The sequence below is a fragment of the Heloderma suspectum genome, chromosome 1 (assembly GCF_057233095.1).
Source record: "Heloderma suspectum isolate Gila_16-S chromosome 1, 16-S_ref, whole genome shotgun sequence".
In the NCBI taxonomy this organism is placed as follows: Eukaryota; Metazoa; Chordata; class Lepidosauria; order Squamata; family Helodermatidae; genus Heloderma; species Heloderma suspectum.
In genome coordinates this window covers 130,371,417-130,398,919 of record NC_139458.1, presented here as the reverse complement: position 1 = coordinate 130,398,919, position 27,503 = coordinate 130,371,417, and the positions used below count along the sequence as shown (strand labels likewise).

The 27,503-nt window shown below is 43.6% G+C and overlaps 1 protein-coding gene and 1 long non-coding RNA gene across 6 annotated transcripts in view; one reads left to right on the top strand and one right to left on the bottom strand.

Moving 5' to 3' along the window:
- Positions 1–51: 51 nt before the first annotated feature.
- LOC146357866 (uncharacterized) lies at positions 52–16,471 on the bottom strand. The gene is made up of 3 exons (XR_014792225.1): positions 15,809–16,471; positions 5,319–5,395; positions 52–519 (listed from the first exon to the last, which is right to left on the bottom strand). It is a non-coding gene; the product is annotated as an uncharacterized LOC146357866 (long non-coding RNA).
- The window catches only part of KMT5B (lysine methyltransferase 5B), a 60,363-nt gene continuing 43,150 nt past the window's right edge, over positions 10,291–27,503 (top strand). For 2 of the 5 annotated variants that reach the window (XM_084857422.1, XM_084857384.1), the window contains exon 1: positions 10,291–16,734. The gene's annotated coding sequence lies outside the window, so the exon portion shown is untranslated. Of the gene's footprint in view, positions 16,735–16,820; positions 17,254–21,528; positions 21,735–27,503 lie in introns of those variants that run through there. The other 3 variants (XM_084857402.1, XM_084857413.1, XM_084857392.1) reach the window with 2 other exon arrangements.

The window sequence follows — 27,503 nt, the reverse complement described above, 5'->3', positions numbered from 1 at the left end:
CTTCCCCACCATTCCCAGAGAGAGCTTGCAGCAGAGGACAAGACGACGGCTGAGGCCAGGGGGATAAAGCCAATGAGCATTGTGTTCTGTAGGGTGTAAAATGTCTCTCAAGGGTCTTGAAACAGTGTCTGATAATAATAATCAACATGTTAAGCTGCTGTGCGTACTGTGGTGGATCTATAAGAATAATAATCAACATGTTAAGCTGCTGTGCGTACTGTGGTGGATCTATAAGAATGTTTACAGTGCAAAAGGTACAAGGACTATTGCAGTATAATTTAGAGTTATAACATGGATGTTGGTTTGAATAACTCATAAAGTAGTCATCATAATAACAATAACCAAATTACAGCTAAACTGCAGTAATCAAAGCAGCTCTCCGGTACAGGTTAACAGAGCAGCTAAAGTAGGCATTGCTTGTTGTCTCTCTACAGCAGGGGTGTTGCACCTCTTTCCACCCAAGGGCCAAGTTCCATTTTGGAGAAGCTCTCGGCGGCTGCATCCTAGTGCTGGGCAGGGCTGAAGGCAAAAGCGGCAGAGCCAGAGACAAAAGAGGTAGGGTCAGAATACCAAAAAAGACCAGCATTTAGGGCACAATCCTATGGTGATGCCCTAAGGCTTCCTATGCAGGGCAGGAGGAGCAGTGGAGGTGATCTTCACCTCCGCACTCCTCCTGCTCTGCATTTTGACCAGATGGGCTTTTACACCCATCTAGCTGGTGTGCATCAGACTGGGAGGGAAGGAGGCTGGAGAGGCCTTGGGATATGTCTTATCCCGGCTTCCCCAGTCGCCCTCCCCTCTCCACCCACCAACAAACACCCTTTACCCCCTCTCCATGACAGCTGTGAGGGGGAAGGGGAGTAGAATGTGGATTCCTGAATCTGCAGGGCTATCTCTGACCTCAGATCCAGGAATCCACATTATCCTATGGCCCCCCATACTCTATCTAGGGGGCATAGGATTGCTCCCTACACCTCTGACTTCCAGTTATTAAGGCTTAGGAGAAGCATTTCAGCCTTTTAGAATGGTGGTGGGGAGGATGCACAAAAGTTGGAAAACCACCAAAGAATCAATATTTGGGGAAAGGGGCGTGGCCATCTGGGGAACCCCAGGGGGCAGGAATTGGCCCCCAGGCCTGAGGTTCTACACCCTGCTCTAGAGTCAGTCCCCATGGTCTTCTTCATACACAACTGCAGCTATCTGGGCGATACTTTCTCATAATGCAGTCTCACATGGCTGTGGTATCTATATCATAGAATAGTAGGGCTGGAAGGGGCCTACAAGGCCATCGAGTCCAATCCCCTGCTCAGTGCAGGAATCCAAGTCAGAGCATCCCTGACAGATGGCTGTCCAGCCTCGTCTTGGACGCCTCCAGTGTGGGAGAGCCCACCACCTCCCTAGGTAATTGGTTCCATTGTCGTATTGCTCTAACAGTCAGGACGTTTTTCCTGATGTTCAGCCAGAATCTGGCTTCCTGTAACTTGAGCCCATTATTCCGTGTCCTGCACTCTGGGATGATCAAGAAGAGATCCTGGCTTTCTTCTCTGTGACAACCTTTCAAGTACTTGAAGAGTGCTATCATATCTCCCCTCAGTCTTTTCTTCTCAAGGCTAAACATGCCCAGTTCTTTCAGTCTCTCTTCATAGGGCTTTGTTTCCAGTCCTCTGATCATCTTTGTTGCCCTCCTCTGAACCCTCTCCAGTTTGTCTGCATCCTTTGTAAAGTGTGGTGCCCAGAACTGGACACAGTAGTCCGGATGAGGCCTAACCAGTGCTGAGTAGAGGGGAACTAGTACTTCCCGGGATTTGGAAGCTATGCTTCTATTAATGCAGCCCAAAATAGCATTTCCCTCTTTTGCAGCCACATCACATTGTTGGCTCATATTCAGCTTGTGATCAACAACAATTCCAAGATCCTTCTCGCTTGTAGTGTTATTGAGCCACGTATCCCCCGTCTTGTAACTGACCATTTGGTTTCTTTTTCCTAGGTGCAGAACTTGGCATTTATCCCTATTAAATGTCATTCTGCTGTTTTCTGCCCAGCACTCCAGTCTATCCAGATCACTTTGAATTGTGTTTCTGTCTTCCAAAGTATTAGCTATCCCGCCCAATTTGGTGTCATCTGCAAATTTGATCAGCATTCCCTGCACCTCCTCCTCCAAGTCATTAATAAAAATGTGGAAGAGCACTGGGCCCAGGACTGAGCCCTGCAGTACCCCACTCGTTACCTCTCCCCAGTTTGGGAAGGTCCCATTGATAAGCACTCTTTGAGTCCGATTCTGTAGCCAACTGTGGATCCACCGGATCGTTGTTTCATCTAGCCCACCTGGAGCTAGTTTGCTCATCAGGCTATCATGGGGCACTTTGTCGAAAGCTTTGCTGAAGTCGAGGTATATGATGTCTACAGCATTCCCACGGTCCACAAGGGAGATGACTTGATCAAAAAATGAGATCAGATTTGTCTGGCAGGACTTGTTTTTAAGAAATCCATGTTGGCTTTGAGTAATCACGGCATTGTTTTCAAGGTGCTTCCAGATGGATTGCTTTATCATCTGCTCCAGAATTTTCCCAGGGATTGATGTCAGACTGACTGGTCTGTAGTTCCCAGGTTCCTCTTTTTTACCCTTTTTGAAGATAGGGACAACATTAGCCCTCCTCCAGTCATTTGGCACTTCCCCTGTCCTCCATGATTTCTCAGAGAATAGACAGCGGTTCTGAGAGTTAGACAGCGGTTCTGAGAGTTAAATATGGAGATTGACAGTGTGGACAGGGTTGGCTGCATGGTTCTTTCCCACCTGATTGCTGCCCATCTCTCTTATGACAGGTGGTGATTTGGGATGGGGAGAGAGATCTACACAATAGGTCTCGCCCGTAGGGTTGTTATATTCACACACCATGGGGAAGCAGCAGCTATGACATAGTAGTAGGGGTATAAAGCAATTCGCTGTGGTAGGATTTAAAGGCTGATCCTGTGTTGTCAAATAGTTTTGTTATTTGAGTCCAGTTAATCATTAGAGTTACTCAGAGAACTGCCCCCAAAATTACATACCAGCAAGGGGACCTAGATTTTCTAATATTATGGCTGTACACTTTGGTACAGCCTCAAGATCAAAAAATGATAAAATAACATTTTCTCTTGCTGCTCAGCTGCTATACATGACCTGGAATTCTTTGCCTTGAGGGCACTAGCAGAAGCCTCCATACTTTATTACAGTCTAGTATCCATATAGTGAAATTGCATAGTTGCTGTTCTCATCATGCTAAGTTCCATGGATTTCAGTAGGACTTAACTTTCTTAGGGTTCCAGATGCATAACCTTATTATACTGTTACAACAAAAGCAACAAAGTGGCACCTTTGGCACCAAAGTGGCACCAAAGTGGCACCAAAGTGGCAAAGTGGAACCAGTCTTGTGGCACCTTAAAGAGTAACAGCTTCATTGTGGCATAAGCTTTCATAGCCTAGAATCTACTTGGTCTGATGTATCTGAAGAAGTGGGCTCTGCTCTATGAAAGCTTATACCACAATAGATCTGTAAGTTTTTAAGGTGCCTCAATACTTTCTGGTTTTACTTAACTAGGAAGCATGTGACAGTCCAACTGAATTCAATGGGTGTTACTTTCAAGTAAACATGTTTAGGATCAGCCTGCAGAGCTATAAAAGGATGTAGACTTCAGGAATACCATTTAGGGAGGATGAGGGGCCATTTTGACCCCAAACCCATTGTGTTTCAGATCATGGGTATAAACATTTCCAATCCTGAAATAACAAGCTTTTCAAATAATTTAATCTTGAATTTAATCTAAAAGATGGCCCTTAGATCAGGGATGGGGAACATGTGGCCCTCCAGATGTTACTGGACTCCAACTCCCATCATCTCTCACCACTAGCTATCTTGGATAGTGCTGATGGGAGTTGCAGTCTACCAACAGCTGGAGGCCCACACATTCCCCACCCCTCCCCCGATTCTGTGGTTACTTCCATGCTAGCTGTTTTCTCTGGAATGGGCATTATTTGTTCACTTCATTGTTACAGAGAATGAAGATGAGATTGCTTCATTCTAGTATTTTTCATGTTTTTCAGACCTTATTTGTGGTGGTGTTGCATTACAAAAAATGCAGTTGCAACACTAACTTGTTCAATGATTCCCTTCTTTTTTCAGACCTGATCTGTGGTGGTGAGACACAAAGACACAAAGACACACACACAAAATGCAACTGCAACACTAGCTTGCTCAATGTGGACTGGGAAAGCTACTCCTGGCTACTGGCCCTTTAATTAACCATTTCCTCCCCCACCTTTTTGTTTAAGCGGCTTCTGCTGGGAAGGTTGTTTCATGCAACTCACCTAGTTACATCTGTCAGTTTTAAAAGATAAGTTGCTAAATGTTAGAAGTGCTCCATGTGATCTGTGTGTTCGCTGATGAGAACAACTGGAGACATCTAGGGATTCAGAGACCATCAATATTACACAGAACCCCCTTCTTGAGTCAGAGAAGGGAAGTATGTGGGCAGGAACAAACTAACCCAGAGCTCCAACATACTAAACTGGACAAACTTCTGAACAGTTATAACTTTACAAATGGCACATTTTAACACTTTCTGCAGGAAGGAAAATGTAAAGGGTTATATATATCAGAACTGGCCCAGATACAGGAATTATACATTGATTTCTGTTTTACTGTTGTTGCAGCTACTTGGATTGTACAGTTGGGACCAGCTATCAGACAGATAGACAAATAGACAGAGAGACTTCTGAAATAATATAGCCTAATTGATTCACATGATGTTAATAGACAAGTTTGTGTTATAGTGGTTAGATTGTTGGACTGGGAGCTAGGAGATCTGGGTTCTAGTCCCACTTGGCAATGGAAGCTCACTGGGTGACTTTGGGCCAGACTCTCAGCCCAACCTGCCTCACAGGGTTGTTGTTGTAAGGCTGAAATGGAAGTAGGAGGAGGATTATGTACACCACCTGAGGTTCCTTGGAGGAAAAAGGCAGGATATAAATGCAATAAATAAATTTCAAGGAAGAAAAAAAATACAGGGGAGCCAAAATTCAGTTTTCATTGAAGGAGGATATGGCAAACCAATGGAGAATTTCAACAGAGTTATTTCTCAAAACAGCCAAAATAAAATTTTAAAAAATGCTAAAGAGGAGAGTTCTAACATGAATAGATGGAACCAGTTGTGGTAGAGAGTGAGCAAGAGGGAGGATAACACAGGAATGTTTTGCCTGCCAGGAGAGTGCTCAAAGAGATGGGAAGAGTGGAGAGGGCTAGAACAATGGGTGGGCATTACAGCTTGGAGCTTAAGTTTACCTGTCCTGGACACAATAGAGAGGATAGCCATTATGCAGTAGTGTCACAGCACAGTGGGATTTCAACCATAATGGAACCTGTAGAATAGATAGTAACCATTAGCCATTTGCAACCAATAAGTTCATATTGTTTTTCAGCAGTCTTTGACATAGGTCTATAAATAAATATTTTAAGAACATTTTGGAAATTCAGTATAGTTAAAACAAACAAGCAAACTGTTTTATATCAACATACTTTCCTGTTCTCTTATTTCTCAAATAGATGTCATGCACTGACAGATTTCCTGATGTATTTGCCGATGAAGCAGAAAGAAAGCAATCTTTGTCTGCCAAATGAGGAAAAACAACCTGAAGAGAATTGCATGCTTTTGCAGACAAATGGAATCTCTTTCCCCCCAAAGTTTAAACAAAGAGTGATGGGTTGGAAGCACTAGCCTTGATGCGATCTTTCAGACAATTCTTTAGGTCCTTTATTTTTACACATTATTTTCTAAAGTTTTGAGACTTGCAAGTTAGGATGCCTTTTGTGCCTTGATTAGATAAATGTGACAGTTCAGCAGGTGAATATCATGAGAGGAGAAGCTGTAGATTTCAAACTTCCCCAGCTCCATAAACAGGTGGTAGTGGTTGTTACAGGCTACATATCCCAGATATATCATGCTGTATTACTTTCTCACACCATCTAACTTGAACTAGTTATTACACAGGGACTCTCTTGAATCACAGACTGGATTTTATGTAGTAACTAATTTGACCTTGTCAGTACTGTTAAATGCAGCTGAGAAAGGGTCATCATAACCAACTACCGCCTTCTTGCTGTCACTGAACATATAAAGCTGCCTTATACTGAGGAAGACAATTCATCCAATTAGTTCAGTATATCTAACAGCTTTCCCCAACATAATACTCTCCTAATGTTTTGGACTGCAACTCCCAGCATTTCTTGCCATTGGCAATACTGGATGGGGATGTATTGACATCCAACACATCTGGAGGGAACCAAGTTGGGGAAGGCTGGCATTGGCTCTCAAGGTCTCAGGCAGAAGTTGTTTCCAGCCTTGCTACCCAAGGTCCTTTAACTGGGGATACCAGGGACTGAACCTCGGACCTTCTATATGCAAGGCATGTGCTCTACCACTATTTAATATTGATCTGTTGTCATTGCTTGCATAAATCTTGATTTTGATAGCTGTCTCAAACATGCCAACAGAAGCACAGAATATATAAAATAAATAGGGAATACTTATACAGGACAGCTTATTGTTTAATGAAGTTAATTTTGTTGAGAATTTCCTGCAGCAATTTCTAGATTTATTTATTTAAGGCATTTCTGTACCCTTCATAATATTTATCCCAGGGTGGTTTACAATGCAATTTAAAATCCAAAACAGTAAAATATACAACAGAGCAAATTAAAATCAATAAAATAATCAGACAAACCATAACAGCAGAATGGAAAAGTGACATTTCTAGCACTTAAAATATAAATGTCTGAAAGGATAAAATTATCTTAACCAGATCCCTAAAAGATAATAATGTGTCAGGCAATGCTTTTGGTGGAGGGTGTACCACAAATTGCTGCTACCCTCTCCTTTGTTGCTACACTCTAAGAAGGGCCACAGTTGAAGATCTTAACATTTGGGCAGGTTGATATACATGTACGCAGTCTTTAAGATACCTAGGTCCCAAGCCATGAATGGCTTTAAAAGGCAAAACAAAACAAAACCCCCAAACCACAACCTAGCACCTTGAATTGGGCTCAGAAGCAAACTGGCAACTAATGTAGATCTCTCAAAACTGGGGAGATACATCCCCAGCAAACTACCCGTTAAAATCCTGGCCACTGCATTTTGAACTAGTTGCAGCTTCTGAACACCTTCAAGGGCAGTCCTGCATACAACGCATTAGAGTATTCTAAGTGGGACGTTTAAACTACTGTTGGCAAACTATCCCTGGCACACCAGCCTAAGCTGGTAGAAAGCACTCCATGCTGACCCTCATGATAGGTGAATCAAGGAGTACTCCTGCCCCAAGCAGCAAATCTGGCATTTCAGAGGTGAAGTGGAAAAATACCACTTGCATTGTTAGTTGCTGAGGTGCCAAGGGTCATGTATGAAAAAGGATGTAGTGACTGAATTAGTGCTAAAGGATGGGGGCTAATTAACTTACTGCACATGAGTCACAATGCCTAGCAGGGCCCTTGCCTCTGGAAACCAGAAAACTTCCTCTGAAGGAAGTTTGTAGCCCTTTGACTCAGCACTGCACCAAATACTGACCAAAGCTTACGTTATGTGCCTTGTTTACTTATTTGTATAAAAGTCACCTGTTGTATTTGTATACCAAAGTCACCTGTTGTTCTGGGTCCATTCCCGAGGGGCCACATTGGCAACTCTTGACTGCACCACACCTTGGTGTTCTGGTAATAAACATCCGTGCAAACAAAAGTCGGTGTCTGTTGTCTGGCTGAGCCAAGGAGAAAGGTAAAATTCTGCAACACAGGGAATGTAGCCCCATCCCAAGCAGGTAAGAGCCTCTCTCCCCAGGCCAGGGAATCATCTACCCATAGTTCCTCCATCTTATTGGGATTGAGTGTCAGTTTATTTGCCCTCACTGAATCCATTACCAAGTTCAGCCAACAATTCAACTCTTCTACCACCCCACGTAACTTAGAGGACAAGGAGAAATACAACTGAGTGCAGGGCTGGTCCAAGACATTTTACTGCTTCAGGTGAAGGACAAGAAGCTCCCCAACCCATTCAATGTATAGAAGCCAACTGGACTAGCAGCTGAATCTTACTTCAACCTTGGCAAAAGGATAGCACCCTTCGCTGAACCTGAGGGCAGCAGGTTAGCTCAGGAGGCACATACAGCTGAGTCCTCCAACACCTCACTGCTGCCTGCTTCCTGCCCCTCAGCATCTGCCACATGAGGTGGCCACCTCACTCTACTTAATGGTAGGGTGAGGTGGCCACAAACCTAGCAGAGTGCCATCAGCATCTTGTGGGCATTTAACCTCAAATCCCCAGAAGACATCTCCCAGCAGCTACATTCTTGTTCAGTCGTTAAGTCATGTCCGACTCTTCATGACCCCATGGACCATAGCACACCAGGCCTTCCTGTCCTCCGCTCTTTCCCGGAGTGTGCTCAAATTCATATTCATTGCATCGGTGATGCTATCTAGCCATCTCATCCTCTGCCGTCCCCTTCTCCTTTTGCCTTCAATCTTTCCCAGCATCAGGGTCTTTTCCAGTGACTTTTCTCTTCGCATTAGGTGGCCAAAATATTTGAGCTTCAGCTTCAGTATCTGTCCTTCCAATGAGCACTCAGGGTTGACTTCCTTTAGGATGGACTGATTTGACCTCCTTGCAGTCCAGGGGACTCGTAAGAGTCTTCTCCAGCACCACAGTTCGAAAGCATCAATTCTTCAGCACTCAGCCTTCCTTATAGTCCAGCTCTCACAGCCTTACGTTGCTACTGGGAAAACCATAGCTTTGATTATACGAACCTTTGTTGGCAAGGTGATGTCTCTGCTTCTTACTCTGCTGTCTAGGTTTGCCATAGCTTTCCTCCCAAGGAGCAAGCGTCTTTTAATTTCATGGCTACAATCACCGTCTGCAGTGATCGTGGAGCCCAAGAAAATTAAATCTGTCACTGCTTCCATTTCTTCCCCTTCTATATGCCAGGAAGTGATGGGGCTAGATGCCATGATCTTAGTTTTTTTAATGTTGAGTTTCAAACCAGCTTTTGCACTCTCCTCTTTCACCCTCAACAAGAGGCTCTTTAGATCCTCGTTGCTTTCTGCCATTAGGGTGGTATCATCTGCGTATCGGAGGATGTTGATAATTCTCCCGGCAATCTTAATTCCGACCTGTGGTTCATCCAACCCGGAGTTTCTCATGATGTACTCTGCATATAAATTAAATAAGCAGGGTGACAATATACAGCCTTGTCGTACTCCTTTCCCAATTTTGAACCAATCGGTTGTTCCATGTCCAGTTCTTACTGTTGCTTCTTGACCCTTGTACAGGTTTCTCAGGAGACAGGTAAGGTGGTCTGGTACTCCCATCTATTTAAGAATTTGCCACAGTTTGTTGTGATCCACACAATCAAAGGCTTTAGCATAGTCAATGAAGCAGAAATAGACGTTTTTCTGGAATTCTCTCACTTTCTCCATGATCCAGTGAATGTTGGCGATTTGATCTCTAGTTCCTCTGCCTCTTCGAAACCCAGCTTGTACTTCCGGTAGTTCTTGGTTCACATACTGCTGAAGCCTAGCTTGTATGATTTTGAGCATCACCTTGCTGGCATGTGAAATGAGTGCAATTGTACGGTAGATTGAACACTCTTTGGCATTGCCCTTCTTTGGAATTGGAATGTAAACTGACCTTTTCCAGTCTTGTGACCACTGTTGTGTGTTCCAAATTTGTTGGCATATTGAGTGCAGCACTTTAACAGCATCATCTTTGAGGATTTTAAATAGCTCAGCTGGAAGACTGTCATCTCCGCTAGCTTTGTTGTTAATAATGCTTCCTAAGGCCCACTTGACTTCACTTTCTAGGATGTCCGGCTCAAGTTCAGTGACCATATTATCATGGCTATCAGGGACATTAAGATCTTTCCTGTATAGTTCTTCTGCGTATTCTTTCCACCTCTTCTTAATCTCATTTGCTTCTGTTAGGTCCCTGCCTTCTTTGTCCTTTATCATGCCTGTCTTTGCACAAAACGTCTTTGAGATCTCCGATTTTCTTGAAAAGATCTCTAGTCTTTCCCATTCTATTGTTTTCCTCAATTTCTTTGCATTGTTCATTTAAGAAGGCCTTCTTCTCTCTCTTGCTATTCTCTGGAAATCTGCATTCAGTTGGATATATCTTCCCCTTTCTCCCTTGCTTTTTGCTTCCCTTCTTTCCTCAGCTACTTATAAAGCCTCATCAGACAGCCACTTTGCTTTCTTGCATTTCTTTTTCTTTGGGATGGATTTAACCTGAACAATGTTACGGACCTCTGTCCATAGTTCCTCAGGCACTGTGTCTATCAGGTCTAATCCCTGAAATCTATTCCTCACCTCCACTGTATATTCATAAGGGATATGATTTAGGTCATACCTGAATGGTTTAGTGGTTTTCCCGACATTCTTCAATTTAAGCCAGAATTTTGCAATAAGAAGCTCATGATCTGAGCCACAGTCAGCTCCAGGTCTTGTTTTGACTGACTGTATAGAGCTTCTCCATCTTTGGCTGCAAAGGACATAATCAATCTGATTTCGATATTGACCATCTGGTGATGTCCATGTGTAGAGTCGCCTCTTGTGCTGTTGGAAAAGAGTGTTTGCTCTGATCAGCGTGTTCTCACCAAGGCCATGCTTGCCTGTTATCCCAGTGATTTCTTGACTTCCTACTTTAGCATTCCAATCCCCTATGATGAAGAGGACATCTTTTTTTGGTGTTAGTTCTAGAAGGTGTTGTAGGTCTTCATAGAACCGATCAACCTCAGCTTCTTCCGCCTCAGTGGTTGGGCCATAGACTTGAATTACTGTGATATTGGTTTGCCTTGGATTCGTACTGGGATCATTCTATCGTTTTTGAGATTGTGCCCCAGTACTGCTTTTCCCACCCTTTTGTTGACTATGAGTGCTACTCCATTTCTTCTAAGGGATTCTTGCCCACAGTAGTAGATATGATGGTCACCTGAATTAAATTCATCCATGCTTGTCCATTTTAGTTCACTGATTCCCAAGATGTCAATGTTCAATCTTGCCCTCTCATGTTCGACCACCTCCAGCTTACCTTGATTCATTGATCTAACATTCCAGGTTCCTAAACAATATTGTTCTTTACAGCATCGGATTTTCTTTTCACCACCAGACACATCCACAGCTAAGTGTCCTTTCGGCTTTGGCCCAGCTGCTTCACTCTTTCTGGCACTACTTGGAAATTCCCTCTGCTCTTCCCCAGTAGTATATTGGATACCGTCCGTCCTGAGGGGCTCATCTTCCGGTGTCATATCTTTTAGTCTTGTGATACGTTCCATGGGGTTTTCTTGGCAAGAATACTGGCGTGGGTTGCCATTTCCTTCTCCAGTGGATCACATTTTATCAGAACTCTCCGCCATGACCTGTCCATCTTGGGTGGCCCTGGACGGCATAGCTTATGGCTTCACTGAGTTACACAAGCCCCTTCGCCACAACAAGGCAGTAGATGTTAAATAGCATGGGGGGGACACCCCATAACATAAGAGTCATGGGTCCAAATAGTAGTCCTTCAAAGATACCCTCTGGCAGTGGTCATGCAAACAGAAGAGGAATCACGGTATCACTGTACCCCGAACTCCCAATTCACATCCCCAGTCCAGAAGGATACTATGTTTAATGGTATCAAAAGCAATGACAAAGAACCATCAATTGATTGCGTGGCATTCTGGGGATGATAGTGGTTTAGTTCTGGTTGCTGCTTCAGTGGCTGTCTAATCTGATTGGACATCTTGGCAGGTTACTAGCAAGAAGACTTTCACTTATGGGAACAGAAATGAGAATTGTTATAAATTATCAGACCACTAGATGCTATTATTTTACAGATCTAAAAGAGGAATTAAGCTAGTAATTTGAGATCCCCCCCACTCAATGAAAACTGGCAATAGTACTAGAAAACTGGCAATAAAATGGTGAGAAATAAAGACAACATATTTCTCATGTGGTGACTGTAGTACCTTGGATAAATGTCGCTTTAGAATAGCATGTGGTTTGAGAAGGGAAGTGGCAGAATGACCATGTTATGATGAGATAGTAAATTAGCCACTCTCTACCCTCACCCCACAAAGCAGGGCCAGGTGGTGCAAGTCCCCTTCTCTTTATAAAATCTTTATATAAATTCTCCAAAAGACAAACTGGCCGTTATGAAAAAGTGAAAAAAAAGAAACAAGAAATGGTTGGAGTAAAAGGAGGAAGAAGTGGTTGGACACAAGGCATAGCCAATCCAATATCAAAGACAATTGATTCCAGTATGTTTATATAGCTCAAAATGAGGAAAATCTTGCTTTGAATAAAACTGCCATTGAATTTGCCCCACATTTTGACAGGCAGACTGTTCCAAAGATTCTTATCTCATTGTTTGATAAAAGCCTCAGGGAGAACTGTGATGTTCAATGAGCTGTTACCCACTTTCATTCCAAATTTACATACTGTCAAAGAGGGAGGGCTCTGAAAAGCTTGTTGTTGAGGATGATAGTAAAATACAAAATAGACTTGTATCTCAACCATTTGCCTGATGGTCCAACCGCTTAGGGTGAGTACTATTCACCTGTGTAAAGAAATAAAGGGAAAAGGGGAATTCCTGAAACCCCACACATGGAATACTTGTCTGAAATAATCCTAAAAGTACCACATGATCAGATAGTTCTATTGGTCACATCTTTGCTTTGATCATTCTTTGGAAGACAATCTTATAATCAATAAAAATTATTTTGGGGGATCATTCAAGTTGAGTGACAGGGAATTGCACTTCAACAGTTTGGCTAGCAGTTCACCCTGAAGCAGACACTTCTTACTTTTGATTTTGGATTTGGAAAAGATGAATGGCTTTGAAAGTATCATGAGATGGGAGAAACACCGGGGGGCAGGGTCCACATAGTATCTATAACAACTGATTAGGAATGCGAGGCTATCCACAAACATAACAGTAAATTTAATGAGAATGTAGAGTAAGGTGGGGTGGACAACTTGTCTCTCTCCAGATGTTTGGGCCTACAACTCCCATGACCCCTCTCCACTGACTACACTGGCTAGAGCTGATGGGAGTGTCGGCCAAAACATCTGGAGGGCAACATATTGCCCACCTCTGAGCTAGAACCTTAAGTATTAACTAGGATCTGGATCTATGTAAATAGGCCCTGGTACACACAGAAGGTTCTCTGTGCAACTTGAGGAGGCCATCTATCGTTTAGTATTGATCATCTGTTAACCCTGCTACTGTAATTTTTAAATAAATTTATTATATTACAATAACAAGTGTCTTCAGTTTTATACATTTTTACAGTTGACAGCAACTCTTATTTTTGGTGTGCAGATGTCAGCGAAACCTTTTTTTAACACAAATGAGAAATATTTCCCAATATTTCCTATTCTTGGGACCAGAAAGATCTAGTGCCAGAGACCAGCTCAAAACTTTTTGCAGTCACTATTTATGTTATACAACATACACACACAAACTAGCAGTAGAATGAAGACACACACACAAGTGGCAATTAATCATTTTTATTTTATTATTAATTTATATCCCATCTTGCTCCAAAGAGCTCAAGGCGGTGCACATGATTCTCCTCTCCCCTGTAAAGTAGGTTAGGCTGAGAGAGAGTGACTGGCCCACAGTCACCCAGTGAACCTCAAGGCTAAGGGTGGATATGAACCTGGGTCTGCCAGGTCCTCAACCAATACTCTAACCACTACACCATACACTGAATCCAGCTAAGCAGATATAATGAGCCTAACCAAACCTGAGGCAAAACCAGTATCAAAACCAGTTCTCAGTACCATGGAAGCGGTTGTGAGTGCAGCAATTCCTGCTGGTCCAGCTCCCTTGAGCTAAAATGACGTGGCAAATGTTCTTTTAAAACCACTGCTTTACAGGCAAAATAAGTCCTTTCACTTCTAGGATGCATGCTGACATCAGGTTGCTCTGGTGCTCCTCTCCTCACTCCCATGTTCCCACTCCATCACACTTATGTTGCAAAATTATGACCAAGAGCCATTACGGAGGTCTTTGGTTTGGCCGCATTTCACACTAATCCATAGGAGTGGGTTAATGTAATGCATAGTCCAGCATAGCATTATCAGGCATTAAAACACACAAATCCTTATTGCCTATTGATACTGCTATTGTTAAGCAAACTAGTTTAGGCAACCTAGAATCACAGAATAGTAGGGTTGGAAAGGGCTTATAAGACCATCGACCTCCGTGTCCTGCACTCTGGAATGATTAAGAAAAGATCCTGGCCTTCCTCTCTGTGACAACCTTTCAAGTACTTGAAGAGTGCTATCCTATCTCCCCTCAGTCTTCTCTTCCATATATGCAATTGATTAGGCAGATATACATTTACAGTTGGGTAGGTAAGATGCAACAACTCAAGACAGTAACAGTCAGTTGCTATATGACTTTTAGATATAGACCAATGCTTTAACTAAGGTTGCCATTCCTCCCCCCCACCCCAATCTTTAACAGCAGCATGACATGACAGAATGTAGGCTTTCCTCACTATTCTATCCCCATATTGGGAAAAGCTTTACTGGCTATATTTCTGTATCTCAGGTGGCTCTTAAAGGTACAGGAGCAAGGGCAGTAAAAAAAAAAAGTGGCAACCCCCATGTTAATGGTGTATTGGAAGAAACTGAAATCATAACTGCATAATTTAAAAAGAATAAAATAGTCAGGCCCGACCTAAAAAATGGCACTTAAGAGGTTTGCAAAATCACTCTCTATACTTAGGACCTTGAAAACTTATAGGAAAAACTAATACTTTTTCTGTCCCTTCTCTTAATTTGTCTCAGGTTGCCCACTTTTCACCTTACTTTATTCCTAATGTAAAGCAATTAAGACTGCAATTCTATTCACACTTATCTGGGATTGTGACAAGTCCCATTGAACTCAGTGGGACTTATTTCAGAGTAGGCATGTGTAGGATTGCATTCTAAAAGCACTGTAGCAACCATAAGTCTCCCAGTCTTTCTCAAATACAACAGTTTTAAAAACAAAGAATAATAGGGGAAATACTGCTGGTTTTAGCAAGAAGGAAACTGTGGGTTGTATCCAATATAGTCCTACTTAGAGTACACCCATTGAAATGAATGAGATGGAAGGGATGGAACCCTATGCTTGCTGGTGCAGATGTTAACGGAAGCCAGATATTATGGGTAAATAACTGTTCATGAGAGAGGCCTATTTGCGTGAATGTCTGACGTGGGGAGATAGCATCACTGATGCAATGAATATGGACTTGAGCACGCTCCGGGAGAGAGCGCAGGACAGGAAGGCCTGGCGTGCTGTGGTCCATGGGGTCACGAAGAGTCGGACACGACTGAACAACAACAACTGATGTGGGGAAAACAGGGAAGATGATAGTGGCTAGACAAATAGCAAGATTTTTCATTCCCCCCTCTAAACACAGAAGTAGCTGCAACCATTGACCTGTGTCCCTGCTTCAGACGTTAATGTACATACATAAAAATGAATAGGAAAACCTTTGGATAAAAAAATATCCGCAGAGGCTCAAAACTGCTGCAAACTACAGAGCAACAAGAAAAGCGAAAGGGGGACACAGAAGATATTCACATCTAGGACAATGAAAGTGGAGAAAGGATAGAGAAGGCTTGTGCTTTTCATATGCAACTTTTAACCATCGAATCAACACCAGACAGGCCCTCTAAAGATCGAAGATAAATGCCAGCAGCCCTCAGGCCACACTGGAGGAGTTTGGTAGAGCAGGACACTGAAGTAATCTCCCCACCTCTTATTTTAAGAATATTTGTTTGCAGGAGCTCTCGCCGCTATTTTCTCTCGGGACTTGAAGTGTATAAAGTAGCACCAAACGGCACATGGCATGTTGGTCTTCACATCCTCAAGTCCCTTTTTCTTCAGAAGGCGGTGTGTGTTTTTCTTTCTTTTACTCTTGACACGCAAAGTCCACGAGGAGCATATTTAAATGGCTGCTGCGCTTCCTGACAGAATATAGACCGAGTCCCCAGGTGACAAGCCTCGTAACGCCCGTCACCTTCCCTTTTGCTCGAAACATTTGAGAAAACAAGAACCCCAACCCAACAACCTATGAGTCAGAAAGCTCTGGCTGGGTTTGAGAAGAGGATTCATACAAGTATTGAACCCCGAGCAGAGTCTTCTCCATAGCGCCTCACCCAAGCTGTGTGGGTGGGAAAGCGGGTCTCTTTGAGAACGTAATATATGCAGACTTGCACAACTTGCGACCCGCAGTCGAACGGGCTGTGGCGTGCGAAGCTTATCTAGTTGCCGGGACAGCCCTCTATCTCTACTGTCACCGCAACCTACAGAAATAGGTTTATCGAACCCGTGAGCCGCGTTCGGCTTGTCTGGTCACAGTTTGCGCGGATTACGAAGCCGCCCGCGGGAACCACCAGCTCCTACTACCCTGACAGTCTTCTTCGCTGAGGCTCCAGCGTATTTAAAGGGCTGAGGAGAGGGGGGCGGACTGGTTTTTTTTTTTTAAACGGGTTTCTGTTGGGCTCTCAAACTATACGAAGCAGCTCTCGTTTATATGTGTATCCCTCCGCTCCGAACCTTGCGAGCAATATACAAACGTTCTCTACGATGTTCCTCCGCCATCCAGAAGTGTAGACTGCAGAGGCGAACGGGGACGGTTTGCTGTACCTCACTTCGGCCTGTGGAGTTAAAAGACTTAAGGTAAGGTTCTCTCCGGAGGCGTATTCCTCCGCTCTCGCGAAAGAGATCTTCTCTCACGCTGCCGTGTCCCTCCGCCGCTTTGGAGCACACAAGCAGGAGGTGCTTCTTCTGGCCGTACGAGGGAGATAGTGGCTCTGGAAGGAAGACAAAAGGCTTTAGTGTACACTAAGGATTGCCCTGTGTAAGTCTGGTCGGGGTGACGGGCGTATTCCGCAGAAGACAGGATCGTGCCTGGGGCTGTGTTGGTGCGCCGCAGGGTCGTTGTGAGGAGAATCGCGGACTCTTTCTCTCGGGGCCTGGCGGATGGATCTCTAGGTATCTTCCCCGATATCGTTCGCCCTTCACCGCCGCCATCTTGGATTTTAATCCGCCATTTTTTTCCCCTTGGAATTATTATTATTTTTTTATGATTAATTTTTTCCGCCTTTGGCCGGGATTCTGGGCGACGGCGGCAGAGGCTTTGGACTTGCGGGGTCGCGGGTGGTGAAGAAGACCGCGGTGCCCAGGGGCTGCCAGGAGGTGAGTGTTCCGCGGGGACGAAAGCGGGTCGGGGGGGGCCTGGCACATTGGCAAGGGCCCCGCTCCTTCCGGGGAGGGGGCGGGAGAGAAGCGAGGCCCCTCAGGCGGGGAAGGGCCCCAGTGGAAACCGTGGGCGGCGGCGTAGGGGCGGCTCTTTCTCGTGGCCGAAGAGAAACCGGGGACAAAAATGTGGGGAGAAGCTTTGTGTTCTAAGGGACATGGCATAGAAGAGGTGTGGGGAAGATTGTGTATGTCTCTTCCCTTCCCCCCAGTGATGAGGACAATGCTCTGGGATTGGAAGGGAGAGGGTAGCTAAGGTGAGGAGAAGGGGCCCGGGAGTACTGGGATGCTTGGCACAGGGGGCCGATAGCAAGAGCCAGGCAGCCTTTCCTTGGAGGTGGGCTGCCCGGCTCTTTCTCGCTGCCCTTTGGACATGGGCAGAGGGAGACTAGTATGCATAAGACTGACCGTGCCGGTGGCGCCGGATAGTGTAATGCCTGGAGAGGCAGTTGCCAACCTATGACAGGGCGCTCTAAGCATCCTCCTTATGGGGTCCGGTGCAGACTGCTTCGTTATTTATCTACTATGTTCACATCTCCAAGGGACTCGGAGCGGCGTACACAGGGTGGTTCCTTAGTGACTTCCCATTCAGGCCTAGGCCTCTATTTAGATTCAGAGGTGGCACTGTGTGAAGTGCCTTCAGATCGTTTTTTGGGGTCTGGAGGAACAGGGTGGCTGACCCCCGAACAGTATACGTGGGGTAGGGGTGATGGCGGTGGCAGGCCAATAGGTTGCAGTTCGTTTTAGAGGACCGGAAGAAAGTGGCCCACTCTTGCCTCTGACACCAGCACACGCCCGTTTATGGGTTGGCGGTGGCCGTGACAGCTGGCATCCTCCTTCGGTTCTTTGGCATTTAAAGGGGGGGTGGATCTTCGGAGAGGTGGGGTTAGGACGGGATTTCTGTAGGAGGGGGATGGGAAGCCTACTTGTTCCTAGGTATTTCTCGTTTCCCCAGCATATGAGATGGGTTTGGGGAGCGGTGCCCGGTTCAGAAAGCAGCTGTGACCGGTTCGGGCAGGGCTGACTTGAGTGGAAGAACTGGGGAGCTCATTGCACCCGGCCTCTGAAGAAGATGAGAGGCGACCTCTAGGGGGCAGCGCAGATCCAGGGAAGAGTCGGAAAGTAGACTTACCTCCCTGATCCAGCTGAGAAGCGACAGAAGTTTGCTTTAATCTTGTCCGCTTTTTAAGTACTAGTTTCCCTCTTCGAAAATACCCCTTGCAGTTATGGGCTAAAACTCTTACTCACTTGGGAAACTTGTCGCGGCTTTTCTACCAGGGACACATGATCACTGGAGAACAAATATGAAGAGAGTGTCGTTTGATTGTCTACATAGCCCATTATTTTTGGTGGTTAAGTTTTATTGAAAAGCTTTCATTTATATAATGAGCCCAGTTCCCTCCAAGTACAATATGAGCATTGATCAGTGCTCTGTTGGAACTTTTTTCTCCACTAAAACGCTTGTTTCAAAGAACAGTATTGTTTTGCTATCAGAATTAAATGAAAATATTAGTTGGAAACAGGGTTATTGAGCAGGAAATTATGTTGTTGCTGTTGACTCTAGTATTTTCATGGTACTAGAAATACCTGAAAACCTCAGGTATGGCAAATGGACACATTCCGAGGTCTAGGTGATGATGGGCAGAGTGGTTTGGTATATGCTAGTAGACTATTCTAGGGAATCCTGGCGTTCTTCAGAAGCTTATTGGGGTTCCTTAATGAAAAGATCATTAATAGTGTACAAGCTTTCCTAACAAATGACTTCCCCAGCCACTCCTCATGTTGTATAGCTGTGTTCCAATGGAGGGCACACAATTGGTTCATGCAAGGCAGTGCCATGGCCCACCTGGTCTAACTGATGCTCTGTGGAAGCTGAGTGTGTACCTGGAATATTTTTTTGATACGCCAGAGTTCCATGGCTCATAACTCAGTGTGGAAAGTTTTCTTTGAAACTAGAAAGTTTGAACACCTCTGCTATAGATAATAGGCACCATTTGTTTTCTGAGAGTAAGGACTAGTTCTCACAAATAGCCAATTAAGTGGTTAACCTCTGTCAGGACTATACCACCAGCAGGCTGCAGGTGGGACCTCAAATGACAGAATGCTCCCTGGGGGAAGGGGGATATCTAGACATAGAAAACTAGCACATTAGGAGAGGCTAGGCTAGAATGCTTCTCCCTAAACTGCTAGTTTTCTATATGTATGGAATTGCTTGTATGAAGGAGCATTCAGTCATGTGAATCCTACCTGCAGTCTGAAGTGTAACAGCCTAGTTAGATTTACCACTTCATCTTCTCTTGCAGAAACTAGGTTGAAGGGATGCAAAAAGAAAAGAGGGACATTTTATTAGATTCATTGCATCTCTGCAATCTTTGGAGCTGTACAGAAATGGAAAAGTATTCAGTTGAAGTAGCATGCCATAAATTTAACATGTTACTGGTATGCTGTTCACATTTATCTCTGATATTTAATTTATTTTATTTAAAATATTTCTAGGCTGCCTTTCAAGGCAGGAGCCCCGATCTGTTTTCCTTGCTTGTCTCAGTCATTTAAATCAGGGGTCCCCAACCTCTGGGCCGCAAACCGGTACCAGTCCGTGGCCTGTCAGCAACCAGGCTACAGGGGGGTATGAAACCCCCTCACCTTGGGTCTGTGGGGGTCCGCAGGGGGGAGGCGATCCATCCCCCCCCGAATCCTCCCCAGCCGGCTCTGCTCCGTGGCAAGTCCGCAGAGCTGCCGGCCGGCTCCGGTCGCTGTCAAACTTCCAGCCGCTGTTCTACAAGTAATAGGCTATGTAAATCTTTATGTAGTCGATTACTGCAAAGAATAGGGACGCCAGTGGCATCCGCATAGCGGACGCCATTTGCATCCCAGCAGCCGGAAGTCTGCCAGCGGAAACACCCCCCCCCCCCCGGGGTCTGTGGAAAAATTGGGCTGGTCCCTGGCTCCAAAAAGGTTGGGGATTGCTGATTTAAATCATATAGCCATACATTATGTCCACCTGTACTGTGTATCATGACAGAAGTTATATTTTACATTGTTTCATACCAGTTCACTGAAAACATTGGTGGCACTTCTATGTGAGCTTAAATTAAAAGCTTGACTAGTGTGTGGTCTTAAACATTTCATTGACTGTTAGTGAATTTCAGGAGTTGTCCCTTGAGGCAGATGAATCTTGGACTGTGCATTGACTATCCCAGCCTTTCCCAACCTGGTGCCCTCTAGACATTTTTCCTGCCCACTGGCCATGTTGACGGGGTGATGGGAGTTGTACTCCAAAACATATGGAGAGCACCAGTTTGGGGAAGGGTGGACTGTGCAGATAACAGCACCTCATGAAGTTTGTTAAATACAATAAAAAAGAAGTAGTATCAAAATGCAATTAAAATTATTTTTTGAAATTTTATAAACCACTGTGTGCATGTGCATGCTTTTTCTTCCTTACTATTTTAAAATAAATTGTAGTGATTGTTTTAGATACTTGTCCATGGTCTGTTATACAATAACAGAGCAAAGTTACGCCTAACTTCTTTCCAGTCTACTTTGCAAAATAGATACCTACCAAACTGTAATTAGTAGTTTAGGGCACAAACCTATGCATCTTTATACAGCAAAAAGCCCTACATGGCTGGCTGTGGAATCCTGGGAGTGATATGACTTTTTTCTGTCTAAACATGCATAGGATTGCATCCTTAATGTATGGAATAACTTTTATTAAATTACCACGATGATAGAATTAAACGATACTCAAGTTTTGCGCTTGCTGATATTCTGGTGTCTTAGTTGTACATTCTCAGTGTTGTATGACTACAGTTCCCAGAATTCCATGTGTCAAATGTTACTTGCTGTACTTTAAAATCCACTAGGACAGATTATTACATTAGAACTGTTGTTTATGTTATAAATCTTCTTATGCAAGTATATTCTGTATTGTAGATCTTGAGTTTCCCTCTTTATATTTGATGTGACCTACATTTGAATTTCAGCAGGCTCCTGGGAATGCAGTGAGATTGGAAATGGCTTTTTCTTTTTCTTTTTTACATCTATCTATTTACAAGTTTCATCATAGGGGATTGGAATGCTAAAGTAGGAAGTCAAGAAATCACCGGGATAACAGGCAGGCATGGCCTTGGTGTACAAAATGAAGCAGGACAAAAGCTAATAGAGTTTTGCCAAGAGAACATGCTGATCATAGCAAACACTCTTTTCCAACAGCACAAGAGGCGACTCTACACATGGACGTCACCAGATGGTCAATATCGAAATCAGATTGATTATGTCCTTTGCAGCCAAAGATGGAGAAGCTCCATACAGTCAGTCAAAACAAGACCTGGAGCTGACTGTGGCTCAGATCATGAGCTGCTTCTTGCAAAATTTCGGCTTAAATTGAAGAACGTCGGGAAAACCACTAAACCGTTCAGGTATGACCTCAGTCATATCCCTGATGAATATACAGTGGAGGTGAGGAATAGATTTCAGGGATTAGACCTGACAGACAGAGTGCCTGAGGAACTATGGACGGAGGTCCGTAACATTGTTTAGGAGGCAGCAACAAAATCCGTCCCAAAGAAAAAGAAATGCAAGAAAGCCAAGTGGCTGTCTGATGAGGCTTTACAAGTAGCTCACGAAAGAAGGGAAGCGAAAAGCAAGGGAGAAAGGGGAAGAGATACCCAACTGAATGCAGAGTTCCAGAGAATAGCAAGGAGAGACAAGAAGGCCTTCTTAAATGAACAATGCAAAGAAATCGAGGAAAACAACAGAATGGGAAAGACTAGAGATCTCTTCAGGAAAATTGGAGATCTCAAGGGAACGTTTTGTGCAAAGACGGGCATGATAAAGGACAAAGAAGGCAGGGACCTAACAGAAGCAGATGAGATTAAGAAGAGGTGGCAAGAATACACAGAAGAACTATACAGGAAAGATCTGAATGTCCCTGATAGCCATGATAGTGCGGTCACTGAACTGGAGCCGGACATCCTAGAGAGTGAAGTCAAGTGGGCCTTAGGAAGCATTAGTAACAACAAAGCTAGCGGAGATGACAGTATTCCAGCTGAGCTATTTAAAATCCTAAAAGATGATGCTGTTAAAGTGCTGCATTCAATATGCCAACAAATCTGGAACACTCAACAGTGGCCACAAGACTGGAAAAGGTCAGTTTACATTCCAATTCCAAAGAAGGGCAACGCCAAAGAGTGTTCAAACTACCGCACAATTGCGCTCATTTCACATGCCAGCAAGGTGATGCTCAAAATCCTACAAGCTAGGCTTCAGCAGTATGCGAACCGAGAACTACCGGAAGTACAAGCTGGGTTTCGAAGAGGCAGAGGAACTAGAGATCAAATCGCCAACATTCGCTGCATCATGGAGAAAGCAAGAGAATTTCAGAAAAACGTCTATTTCTGCTTCATTGACTACGCTAAAGCCTTTGCTTGTGTGGATCACAACAAACTGTGGCAAATTCTGAAAGTGATGGGAGTACCAGACCACCTTACCCGTCTCCTGAGAAACCTGTACGAGGGTCAAGAAGCAACAGTAAGAACCAGACATGGAACAACCGATTGGTTCCAAATTGGGAAAGGAGTACGACAAGGCTGCATATTGTCGCCCTGCTTATTTAACTTATATGCAGAGTACATCATGAGAAATGTCGGGTTGGATGAATCACAGGTCGGAATTAAGATTGCCGGGAGAATTATCAACAACCTCCGATATGCAGACGATACCACCCTAATGGCAGAAAGCGAAGAGGATCTCAAGAGCCTCTTGTTGAGGGTGAAAGAGGAGAGTGCAAAAGCTGGTTTGAAACTCAACATTAAAAAAACTAAGATCATGTCATCTGGCCCTATCACTTCCTGGCATATAGAAGGGGAAGAAATGGAAGCAGTGACAGATTTCACTTTCTTGGGCTCCAAGATCACCGCAGACGGTGACTGTAGCCATGAAATCAAAAGACGCTTGCTCCTTGGGAGGAAAGCTATGGCCAACCTAGACAGCATAGTAAGAAGCAGAGACATCACCTTGCCGACAAAGGTCCGTCTAATCAAAGCTATGGTTTTCCCAGTAGTAATGTATGGCTGTGAGAGCTGGACTATAAGGAAGGCTGAGCGCCGAAGAATTGATGCTTTCGAACTGTGGTGCTGGAGAAGACTCTTACGAGTCCCCTGGACTGCAAGGAGGTCAAATCAGTCCATCCTAAAGGAAATCAACCCTGACTGCTCATTGGAAGGACAGATCCTGAAGCTGAAGCTCCAATATTTTGGCCACCTAATGCGAAGAGAAAACTCCCTGGAAAAGACCCTGATGCTGGGAAAGACTGAAGGCAAAAGGAGAAGGGGACGGCAGAGGATGAGATGGCTAGATAGCATCACTGATGCAATGAATATGAACTTGAGCACGCTCCGGGAGAGAGCGCAGGACAGGAAGGCCTGGCGTGCTATGGTCCATGGGGTCACGAAGAGTCGGACACGACTGAACGACTGAACAACAACAACAACAATTTACAAGTTAGAGATATTCTCAGTTATTGTGGTTTCTGTCTGTAGCCAACTAGCATAGGGGCAGTTACTTAAAATTAATTCATGGTTCTAATAATTTTGAATCTGTAATTCAAAATGGGCACCCTGATCTTATAAATGTGTGAAACTGATAGTGCATAGTAGAACAATATCTTTATTAGGATTAACCAAATGTCACAAAATAGTGAGCAAGCTTTCAGATTTCGGGAACTCTTCATTAGTCTGGATGTTAAGCAGAAGCGTGGGTGTGTGTGTGTGTGTGTGTGAGAGAGAGAGAGAGAGAGAGAGAGAGAGAGAGAGACATGATAGTGCAGAGTATGATGTTCCAACAAAGCGCTCCTTCGTTTCATTCTAGGTAAAGGAAGCTGGGCACAAATCCAACCTGCTATCCTTCTTACTAGCTGCAATGCCATTAAAACTGACCATTGCAGCATACATTCCACTGTGTACATTTAATCACTCCATTGTGATGAAAAGGCTTGTAGGGTACAAGCCATCTCATCCCTGTCTCCCCTCCACCAGTTCTTTGCCTTGTAAATAGCTAACCCATATGGGCTGCTATGGTATCAACCTGTACTGCTGTGCCAGTGCAGTATTCTTTGCTGATGTGATGCTGGCACAATACCCTAGCTATAACCTTGTCTTTGTGAATCATGCCAGCTCTACCACGTCTTTGGCCAATTCTAGGGCTGACCTAATGAAGTAGAGAGCATCTTATTTAATCTCATTGGTCTGTTCTTGGTCTGGGTCAAGAGGTATAATGAAGGGGGTTTTTTTGTTTGTTTTTGCTTCATGTATGTTAGCCCTACTGTGTGCTGGGGAAGTGCTGGAGTAGGGAGTTATGAATACAGGATTGGACACAAACCATATCTGCCTGAGCAGCAGCTTATGGGATTGGGGTATTTGGAAATAATTCTGTTTTAAAATTAATGGACTTTGTTTCCAGGAATGTATACTGAAGAGCTGCTGTAGTGGTAAGTAGTTTTTCTAACAAGAGTTCTTATACGTTGTCTCCAGCTAGCTCAGTTTCTTGGATTAACTTCATCTTAATACTGAAGCATTGTGAAATTTAGCACCAAGTGAAAAAAAGTTTATCAAGGAGGCTTATGTTGTAACTCTACATATTCCTGAAATTGGAAGGCGACTTGCATCCATTCTAACTAAACTGAGTTAAAAAGCTATTGGGCCAGAATGTGTATTCAGTTGAAAGCAATAGAATATGGATAAACAGCATCCATACTTTGATGTGCATCAAATTTATGCACAAGGTTTCTAAACAACAGAGATGCAGTTAGGTAACTTTAGATCCTGGACTTAATGGTCTTAGGGAGAGCGTCCCTTTAGACAACCATGTGTGTGTAGTGAAGCACACAATTAACATTTCTCTTTTTCATTCCCTACCCATCATTCTATACTTTACAGGTAATTCTACATTCCTGATATATTGGAACAAACAACAACAACAAAAGAGTTTGCCAGCCCTGATTTAAAAAACAGAAATACTCTAGATTGTGTGCAGTTTAGCATTTTAAGTGCACTTAAATCATACCATCATCATGACTTGAGGAATAAAATAGAGTTTGTTTCTGCAGCCCTTCTGGGGAATAATTTATTTGGGAATAAGCACAATTTGGTTGTAGAAAGGGATAATATTTTAAAATGTGCAACTGTAGCATTTTTTTAAATTAGAAGGATGCTGTGGTGATCTGCATCAGCGTTGGCATGCCCATGCCAGCCCAGGTGCTGATGCTGAGCATCTTTACCATTTCCTCCATCACCTGCCACTCTCTGGGTGGTCATTTGGGGATCCCCTGGACTGTGAGGCCCTGGGCTTTGACCACAAAGTCCAGCCCTAACTGCCCTACTGCTAAGCCAACAAGTGATACATGTGTGGAAGCTTGCTTAAGGGCATGGCTCTCCTTTGCTGAATTATGTTGTTGCTGACCAAAGGTTATGTCCAAAATAAATGTATGTTTAGGATGTGTATAAGAAAAGGTAATGTTAGAAGCAGCCTAAGCATAGTTTGTGGAAATACGTTCCAGTGAAATAAATGTGACTTCAGAGTTAATGGAAGCATATTGTAAGTGTCACATTTTATGCCTTTGCTCAGAGAACTACACTGGCTATGAATATGTTATCGGGCCAGGTTCAAGAGATATTGTTGACATATTAGGCCCTAAACAACTTGGAACCAGGTTACCCAAGGAAACATCTTCTTCTGTATCAACCTGCCTGTTCATTGAGATCTACAGAGTACAGGACAGGGCCACCTATATGTTCTGTTGCCTGCACAAGTACATCTGATAGCAACCAGGGAGAGGCATTTTCTGTTGTGGTGCCTGCCTTTGGAATTCTGTCCCCCCTGTAGTGCGATAGTGGTATTTTAGCACCTGTAAAAAATGTACCTGTTTAACCAGGTATGTATTGGTTTTTAATACTTCCCTTCATAGATTTGCTGTGCTTAATGTGGCTTTTGTTTATTTTAATTGTCACTTTAATGAATTCTGTATCCTGTGATATTATAATGAAAAGCAGTTTATACATATTATAAATACATTTAATAAGTTGTATCGTGGACTGGTGTTGAGCTTTCTGAGCTAGAAATAACAACAATGGTTACAGACTTTCCCAATTATGGAAGTACTGCAAATCACATCCCTTAGAATTATCTTTGAATTTTGAGTTCCATTTTAATGTTGCTTTTGCCTTGTTCAGTTTATGAGACCTTTTAAAAGAGGCATGACTAGTTCTAAGAGAAGAGTGGTTTCTTCCCTGAATTCTCCAATTGAATCTTTGTATATCGGGGGGTGAGGCGCATAAGCTACTTGTTCTACCACTTCCAGTTTCTGATACTAGGAAAATAGGAAGCTCCCTTATTCCAAGTCAGACCATCTAGCTCGGTATTGACTATATTGATGAGCAGCAGCTCTCCAGGATTTTAGACAGCAGACTTTCCCAACCCTACCTATTCATGCCAAGGATTGGACCTGGGGCCTTCTAAATGCAAGGCATGTACACTACCACTGATCTCCAGCCATTTCCTAAAGGTGAAGACTATCCGTGTTACTAGGGATCAGTGGAATTCATAGTTTTAATGAGATTCTTTTTTCCATGGACAGTTTCATTGACCTATATAGTCTGGCTTTTTGTTTTTTTCTTTCCTGTTAGTTTTCTTTACCCCTGACATGAGATGAGTGCTACAAGTTCAACTACTTCCCTGTCTTGGTCTTCTCCTGTTTATTCTTAGTAAAGTTTGAATACAAAGGCTCACTAGCAGACTTTGAGCACATCTGCAATACAATGATGAGCAGAAGCTGTCAGTGTCTTGATTACACTTCACTGTACAATTCTGTTCTAGGGCAACTCTGGTACTAGACTGCCAGTTCCATGGCACTAAAACAGAGTTTTCTTTCATTATGTACAGTTGTCTTATAGGAGTACACTCTTTGCATTTATTGGATGTTTTAAGAGACCACTTTGTTTCTGATATGTAAGTGGATTATACACTTTTAGGTTAAGCAATGCATTCTGCTATAGGTTGACTTTTTAAATTAGTTATATTTTATGAATAGGCTTTCTCCTATTCAATTATTCAAGTACTGATATTTGGCACAATACATATTAAGCTTTAGAAACATATATAAAGTAACAGATATACTATAATACTTTTCATAT